We start from the raw sequence: 9,748 nt of genomic DNA on the forward strand, positions 1-9,748 counted from the left end.
TTCCAACGTTGTTCACCATCCCTAGTTCTAGTCATTGATTGTTAATTGATGAAGTGATCGATGGTAACCAATCCCAGGTCCCGATTTTTAGTCCTGGTCGCCAATTGGTCCACGATCTTCGACCGTACCAATCACCAACTTCAGTCCCAATTGTTGTTGACTGGTGTCTAGCAACCGAGACCAGTGATTGGGATCGATGGTCAATGACCAAGACCAATGAGATCTAGTGCCCTTGTAGGTTGATGCCAGTTGTCAATCCTCGACCAATCACCATTCACTTGTTGCCAATCCTTGGTTCTAGTCGTTAGTTATTGATCCCCAATAATCCAATCGTTGGTCACCTATCCTCGATCCTAACTGCTTGTCAACGGTCACCTATTGATCCTAGTCCTAGCTACCTATTCTTAATTTTATGTAGCTAATAGCTAAAGATTAAAAGTAACCGTCTGCAACTGCCTTGGTTGAACCATCAAGCGTAGAATTAGAGCTCACAAAGCCTTCAACAAGATGGAGGTACGTCTTTAAATCATGATGCATTCCCATATTCATTATTCCTCCATTAACATACCAAGACTTTTTGTTGTTCACTTTCAGTTCCTTCCCTACTTCAGAGTACAACCAATATTGTGACTGCATATTCATCATACATTGCTTGATCCACCATGGGCACGACAGTGCTTCCACATTGTCGTCGTCGACCACAAATCCCGGTACCTTCGTTACAATGTCGTCGGAGTTGACGATGCGCAAGACTTTTGTACCTTGTTCATCCAAACTCCTTCGAAAGTCTTTGTTACCTGTTATAACAACATAAACTAATGAGTATTATAACATTTTTAATTCAATGTATGCGCGTTCTTTTTTTATTTCAGTGACATATGGAGTGGGAGATTCAAATTATATAGTAATATATGCACAAAGTAGTATGTATCGTGTTAGAAATCTAGAGAGTAATTTATATTTTAATTATTAATTATTTTGTAGTAACTTTTAGCCCCACTTAATGAGTGATAAAAGTGCATGCCCTAAAGCATAGAGGTAGACAACGGTTTGAACTACATTTCTAATCCCTAAATTTTTAGATTTGTGTGAAATAGGTTCTTAGACTTTCATTGCTTGAATTTACAATTTTAAGTCGTATAGCTCTATAAAAAGTTTTGTAACATGTGGAATGAGTTTCTGAACTTTTGTTTTTGTGCTTAATAAATATTGAAACAACTTTTAATTTAGTGTTTAATAAATCGTTGACCTATTTGATTGACATTCGTTTTTAATAAAAAAAAAACTCAAAAACCTATTGAATACAAAATTAAAAGTTTAATATCTTAAAATTCAATTAAAATCTTGAAAAACAATATGGCGAGGATTTTTTATTGACACAAAACTAAAACTTCATAGACTTATTTAATAATTTTAGAGTTTAGGAATCTATTAAACAAGTTTAAACACCTATTAATTTTTTAAAAAATTTAAATACTTATATATATATATATATATATAATCGAAACCAAACTTGTGATTAAGTGATAAATAATTACATGTCCTTGTTAACTTATTAGTTTAGAAATTTCATTAGGGCCGTTTAACCCACTGAGTGGAGTTAATATATTGGAGTTAGTATGTTTGTGATTGGTGTATAGAGTTATAAGATAGAGTTTATCAATAAATTTGTTAAAAGTAAAGAAAAAGAAGAAGGTAGAGTTACTCGATAAATGTGTGAAAAAGTAGAGATATAAGAAAAAATAAAGTTCCTCGATAAACATGCAAACTTTAATAGTATTTACTATTAAAGTTAAATTGTTTATACCAACTTAAGAAGTTGGTGAACCAAACGACCTTAGTTAGATTTAACATTACCTACGCGAGGACCACCAAAAGACACGACAGTAACAAGTGGCACTCGTTCAAATGTTACTTTGATGTCATATGCCGTAAGTATTGCTAAGGCAGCACCGAGGCTATGGCCAGTAATAGTGAGACTCAGTGGCTCTCTGGCGTAACTGTGGAGTAATCTAGAAACTTCCTCATGTATTGTTTGCTTCAAACTCGGCAAACCCACTGTCCCAGAAGAATACAGACTCAGAAACCCAGTTTCCACCATTGGCCTTGGCCCAACCTGACCCGAATATGAGTCATTATTAGGCAATTCAGTTAGGGGAACACGTAAATTCTCGATCCACTCCAAACAAGTGGCAGTTCCTCTGTAAGCGATCACAATATCCCTACGGCCGAGACGGGCGATTTCTTTCTTGTCCTCACACACAGCCACGTAACCGATCCAACTAGATCGATTCATGGCTGTGTTGGCAGCCTTTTTGATCCAATGTGGCAATTCTAGACCGGACGTGGCTCGTAAATACTTGGTGAGGCGATATCCGGTCTGACTCAACCCAGTTCGGTTCATTAACGAAGATTTTGAGTGGCGACATGTTGCATAAAATGGTGAATCAACGTCATATTGAAAGGAGTTGTAGGCGGCTTCGACGAACCGACCGTAACGAAGGATTTCCATTCGAAGATGGTGATCCAATGGGTCCAACAAACCATCCCAATTCTGAATGCCTTGGTACTCGGTCCATTTATGAGCCACGTTGTTCCTCTTCATGGCGTTGATGCGGAGGCGAACGGCGGAGTGCATGACCTTTACACGACGGAGATTTGCCGTCTTGGAGCGGACCGTGGCGGAGGGTTGATTAAAGTGAGGAGAGTATGTGCATGGGCGTATGGAGATTGAGGTTCTCATTTGCTAAAGGGAAGTATTAATAGTGAAGGAATTAAGAGTGAAGAAGGAATAATTTTTTTTTACAATATTTTTATAGAATATTAAAAAATAATAATAATAAAAAGGAATAAGGAAGGAAGAATTATATCAACTAATGAGAGAAAAACAAATTGAATATAATAATTTGGTTTTGTCAAGGAAAAAAAGAGGCATATACATATCATTCTCTCGAGAGTTTAGGGTTTTGTTGTGGCTTTTGGTGAACCACAAACAGAAGGAAAAGTGGTTTTCTGTTTGTTCCCACACCAACAAACAAAATTATTTTTATTTTATTTTTTTAATAGGTTGCTTTATTTGGGCAAAGTTCCCAAATATATTTTGTATTTTAAATTAAACAAGATTTTGTAAAAATAGGGAAGTTTTGAAATATAAATTGTGATGTGTTGCTTGATGAAAATTAATTATTAAATTCTCACTAACTAAAAATGAAGAAGGAATCCTTCTGTTATTAGAATGAAATCATGATAACATATCAAGTGGATCATTTAAATATTTTATGATCTTAGTTGATAGATCATGTCGATAGCCATATGTATAATTATTATTAAGTCAAAGTCTTATACTTGCATGATTAGTTGCTTAAATAGTTAAAAGTATATTCTCTTAATTTTAAAACTAAATGTTCTATCTTGATAATGTTAGTGAGTTTATGTCACATACAGTTGATAATCGCTCTCTCTATATATATTGATTAGGATGAGGGTTGAACATTTTGTAGCTCACGCTCCTATAAAAAATAGTTCAGTGAAATCATTTATTAGAGCATAACTTTTAATATTTGTATAGAGTATGAAAACAATTCAATTGAGAATAGAGTATTCGAAAAGAAATTTTGAATATGAGTACACACATAAGAATGTTGAAGTAAACCTAGATAATAATCAAATCTCGATTAATTATATGTCATGAAAAAATAAGTTGAAATGATGAATTGATATATAGGTTGTTGACAACATTTTTATTTACAATATCGCTCCCCATATTATTTATAAAAATGAAGATTATTTATTGAAAAATATCGACATTGAATTAAACTCAAATTCAAAAGTGAGGTTTTTCGATAATAAGTCTAAATTAAACAGTAGAAAATGTAGAAAACATGTGAAACATATATAAATAATTAAGGTCACAAGATGTAAAGTGAGATATATTTTTTTTTAGTATAAATAGGGTAAAGAGATTTGAACCATGGATCTCTTGGTTCTCATTGTACAAGATGAGTTAAGCTCTTATTATTGATTATGTGGAAAACTTCTTCTCCTACAACGATGGTGTAACATTGAAATATCTAATTGATTTGACTGTGTATGAAAAACTTAACATGCATCTCTTGAATGTAGTTATAACATATTTATTTGGATCTCTTGATAATGATATTTATGATAATCTTTGATGAAGGACTAAAGGTACTTCAGAATCATATAATTTAAAGAAAATAATATTTGGTCAAATTGTAGGAGATCTTTATATGAATTAAAATAATTCAAACAAATGTGGTATAATCATCTTAGTGAATACTTATTAACATAAGGGTATATAAATAGTTGTATTTGTACATGTATTTTTATAATGAAATCACAATTAACATTTGATCTATATTATCAATGTATATCTTGATGATTTGAAACTCTTGAAAAGATTTCAAATACTAGAGTTGTTCGTGTGTTGAGTTGGATTGAGTTGAATGACTTTTTAAACCAAACCCGATTGTTCGGGTTGTAAATTTCTTCAACTCAAAAAATCCTTATTAAAAAATGAACCCAATCCAACCTAACAATGAAATATTTGGTTGTGTTAGTTCGGATTATTGGGGTCATTTATTTAAAATTTTATTCTAAAATAAGTAAAATATAAATACGTAAAAATATGATTTAATTATTTTCATAAATTGAATTAAGATTAACAAATTAGTTTCAATTTATATAATGAATTTTTTTTAAAGTGCTAAGAAACTATTTTTAAGAGTTGTTGGAGAATAAATTATTAAAAAAAAATGAAATTAAATAAAACTAAAATTAATATATGTATAAATAATTGTATTATAAGAAACAAAAAGTATATATTTTAAAGTTAATAATAAATTTAGATTGGTTTGGATTATATTAGGTGAACCCATGAACCAATCCAACTCATAAAATTTTCATTTATTTCAACTCATACCAACCCAAATGAGTTAATAACCCAACCCAAATCACACAGATTGGTTTAGATTAATCGATTTTTTCGAGTCATCTAATTTTTTGAACATCCATACCAAACACAATAGTGTTTCTTAAGAAACCAATTTATGTAATAAATATTGAAAAATAAAATTTCGTCTTAACTTGCATATTGACTGTACAACATATGGAATTTCATCAATCAATTTATACATAAAATAGTTTACATAGATTAAGCACATCATTGAACTTTTGAATGATTCCATACTTGAACAAATGGTTTAAATCTAATGAAAAGTGTTTTAAATTATAATTTTAGAACCATCATATTACTAAAAGAACCTTATATTCAAGATTGAATAAATTAGAGGAAAAAAATAGTGTTGTCTTCAAATATAGGAAAATGAACCAAAATATTTATAAATATAACAAAAGTTTACCATCTATCTGCAATAGACTGCAATAGATTACAATCTATATCTAGAGAAGTTTATCGAGATCTATCGCAGTATATTACATATAGACGATGATATGTTGCTATTATTAGTAGATATTTTTAACAATTTTGTTATTTAAAATAATTTTTCAAAAAAATACATAGGGAGATAAAAGTTTAAGATAGAAAATAATAGAGAATTAGGGAAGAAGAGAAAAATATGTCATGGAGAAATTTAGAGAGAGTAAAATTTAATAGAGAATAAAAAAATTCGAAAATAAAGAAATAAAATTTCAGATATATAATTTTTTTTTTTAATAGAATGACAAAAAATGTTGGTGGAATAAATATAAAGAGAGAGAAAAACTTAAAAGAGTGTGAACAAATTTCAAGAGGAAAAAAAAAAAGAGAGAAAGAGGTAAAAAAAAATAGAGAAAAAAGTTGAAAGAGGGAAAAAAATTAGAGATAAAAACATTAAGAGTTAAATAAGCCATTGGAGGGAGAAAAGTGAGAAAAATGATCCTTTTTAAAATACACAATAAAATTAGAGAGACATTATAAAAACTTTAGAGAAAGAAAAGTAGGGACGAGTGTATAAATTAGAAATAAATATATATAAACATGGACAAAAATTTTAAAATAAAGTACAATTCTCTAAAAATGTTAGGACAAAAAATAAAACGAAAAAGGAGGAGAATTTCTCAATATAAAATGATAGACTTTTTAAAAAGAAAATACTCACAAGCACCTAACAAAAATCATTTACAAATCACTTACCAAAATCACTCCCAACACATGTTCTACCTTATGTGATTATAAGGTTGATTTTAATTGAGTTTCCAAACCTCCTTCTCTCAATGTATCCCTATTTGCAATGATCTACGATATGTTTGGGAGTAATTCTATTCTACAATAGGTAAATTTACTTTTGTAATTTTTAAAATCACTCTTCAGTATAATTTGATAATATAAAAATTACATTTATAAATATAAAAAAATACTAAATTAATTTTAAGCGAATAAAGACATATTCCAGAATGATTCTGAATAGTACGACATAAATGATTTTAACGGATGCTTCTAATGTTAATTTAATCAAGGAAAATATTGTGTTGAAGGATCAAATTGGGTTGTCGTCTTCTTCTTCTACCGTCAATAATTTTGATAACCAGCTCGATATTCTTGTCTGTTGTGAAAAAAATACACTAATTCGATATTTTATTCACCTCCATCCAAATAGCTAAGTCTTATCACTAGCATCCATCTTTTTACTCATCAAACACATACACCCAAAAAGTCGCATCTCATGTAACTTAAAGAGTTGCATCCTAATGTGAGGGCAAAAGAGGAAACAAAAAATTCTCCTTTATTACCTCATTTATCTATATACTATATTAAACGGGGGTTATGGGATTTAGAGGGTTGTTGGAAAATTAATCAAACTCAATTCACGATTATTCTAAAATAATCATATGATCAATATTTAGAATCTAAATATGGATGAAAAACCAAAATCTTCCCAACATTGAGATTATTTGGAATTAGAACATAACCACGTGCAAAACAAATGTGGTTTGTGATCTTCCTCAACTATATATGTAACTCAAATCGAAATTGGTAGATCCTCACTATCAGAGGGGGAATAGGAAGCTAAAGAGGCATAATATATTTTGGGATCATAACCTTATATTTATAATATAAGTTGATTCTAGGATTTCCATAATGCCCATAATTAAAATCAAACCCAAATATAATTACTATTTAATTTGTAAATTAATTATTAAATTAATTCAAACAAAGAAAATTTTAACTTCCCTTTTTACCTTTAATTTTTTCCATAATGTCTATTTTGCCCACAAAATCACATCCCTTGGTGTTTTGTTCGTATCTTTTGTGCTTTTTCTCTCCATTGAATATTTAATCTTACATTCTTTTTTTTTGTCATTATATTTCCCCAACAATTCCTAATGTGTCCTCATATCTTTCCTTATTTTTTTTTCATTAATAAAGGATTAGTAAAGTGTTATGCTTCTTCCATCCTTTCACATTTCATCTTTAAAAAAAATGTGCTTAATTTCTTGTTTTATTTTACTCAAGAACACACATACAATTGTGCTCATTTTCATTTTTATTATTTTTAAATTTCATGTCAAATATTTACTTTTAAATTTAATTAAAGGTATATCATTTAAAATTTTTAAACTTTTTAACCATATGCATCACACACATCCTCGAACTAATATGTATACACATCTCATTCCCCTCTAAAAATTGAGAAAAGGGCATCTAATTGTAGGACTTAATTAGTTGAAGAAAATGAAAAAAAAAAAAAGAAGTGATATTATAGTTTGAATTTGTAGGGAGAAGGAAGACAAAGAGTCAGCATGGCACTAGCTAGTAACCTTAGCCTGCCACCAACATAACACAACACAAAGAAGAAAAGAAGTAAGTTAGAACAGGCAATGTTGGTATGATTGTAGGTTTATTGCATATGCATCCTCCCATGTTTCAAGTCTCTGCATATATATTTCCTTTTTAGAGCTTTATGGGTACATGCTTTCTTTTGTGTCTCCTTTTACTTTCTATTCTCTCTCCTTTGATATGCAAGCGTGCACGGTAAAATGACGATGAATTTCTTTCATTTCTTATAGAGTAATATTTGAGTGTAGCTCAGGTTGCACCTATTTCTATGCATCTTCTTCAATTACAAAAGAGGAAAAAAAATATTAAAAACGTATATTTTTTTAAAAAAAGAGTTCTGTCATGTGATAATTTGTGATTGGACATTTGGGTGGGTTGCACAAAGATAGAAGCAACTTAGGATGCACCTATATATCTTCTATCCTTATATGCCTATTTTGTAAATTATATGGTGGTATTACACTATGTTAGAAGCCAAAGTAAGCTCAATGGTATTAGCATGCGCTCCCTCTATAAAGGTTGGAAGTTCGATCCCCCATATTGCAGTTTGCTAAAAAATTGCACCATGTTTGTTGAAATATAAACTTGATTTTGAGTTAGAAGTACTGGGCTTAGTCCAAAAAAAAAAAGCTCAATTTCTAAAAGTATTAAGTATTAGAAAATTCTAAATAGAATATTCTAAAGAATATTCTAGTGAAACATTTATAACCATCAGATCATAACGTGTTGATAAAATCCTAACTATAGATTTAGGGATGCCAACTAACATAAATAGACGGGAATATGTCTTAGCATTTGAGTCAATTCAAAAAATTAGGAGTGATAAATAACAAAAGTAGTATTTTTCTCAAATCTCTTTTCCAAATTACAGCCAACCTCCAAAAGTTTTTTCCAACAAGAAGTGCAAGTATGATTGGCATTCACAAATATATAAATTAAACATACTAAATCAAATTACATCATGTCTCATACTTTGATGGACATGAGAGAATGATTAATTTCTCTCTTGACTGCCAGACTTAGTTCCAATCTTCATCTCTATAGCCATCAATTCTCAAGGTAGAAAGATATACAATTTCAATCTTTGCAAGAGGTTTACCTTTGATTTTTTAGGGCTTAGAAATTGGGTCTAATTTTTCTTATGAGATGTCTTCCATTTATTCAACTATTGAGTTTTCTTGTTTTGTAGGTGCAACAAAGAAGTAAAGATTTGGTATCGCAGTCTTTTTATGCTTTTTTCTTAGGGAACTCTAGATCCAACATATTATGTATTTGAGTTTTGTGGTTTTTTTCTTCTTTAGATCTCAAATGGAGACATTTTTTCTTTCTTTTTTTTTTCTTTAGATGTCAAACTATAGTTTTGGTCTTTGAAAAATCTATGACTTGTAAAAGATTGTTGGTTGTAGGTTTGGACTAATTTAAACCCTCCAAAATAGACAACCAGCTCTCTCGGACTCTAGACTTTCGAGCTCTATATATCAATGTCAATGTAAATTGCTGATAGGTTACTTAGTTAAACCATTTATCATTTTTTTTTGTTGTGAATTAGTTAATTTTTATTTATTGAAAGCTAAGTTGTATACATACAAGCAATTAAGATTTTATTTTGTGCATGTACTGGTAAAAGAGAAATACTATTGATTTGCACGTGCACAGTATATAATGACAAAACGATGTCAGACATTTAATATCGGACAATTACTGACAAAAAGTGGATGAAAAATCGACATTAAAAACAGTATTCAATGTCAGTTGAAAACTGACATTGAAATCTTGGTTATCTTTAAACCGACATTAAAGATATTTTATAACACAACATTTGATGTCGGTTTTGAACCAACATGAAAACCCAGTTTTGTAGTAGTGAATCGAAAATGAGCATAACTTGACTAGTATAAGTTTTTTTTTTTTTTTTTTTTTTTTTTTTTTTTTTTTTTAAAAAAAAAAAGT

General features: G+C 29.9%; 1 pseudogene; it reads right to left on the minus strand.

Moving 5' to 3' along the window:
- Nucleotides 1-432: 432 nt before the first annotated feature.
- On the minus strand, nucleotides 433-2,686 carry LOC120067621 (phospholipase A(1) DAD1, chloroplastic pseudogene; annotated as a pseudogene).
- Between the last annotated feature and the right edge of the window lie 7,062 nt (nucleotides 2,687-9,748).

This window comes from Benincasa hispida, chromosome 12 (assembly GCF_027475165.1).
Source record: "Benincasa hispida cultivar pf3 chromosome 12, pf3_genome.v1.1, whole genome shotgun sequence".
Lineage (NCBI taxonomy): Eukaryota > Viridiplantae > Streptophyta > Magnoliopsida > Cucurbitales > Cucurbitaceae > Benincasa > Benincasa hispida.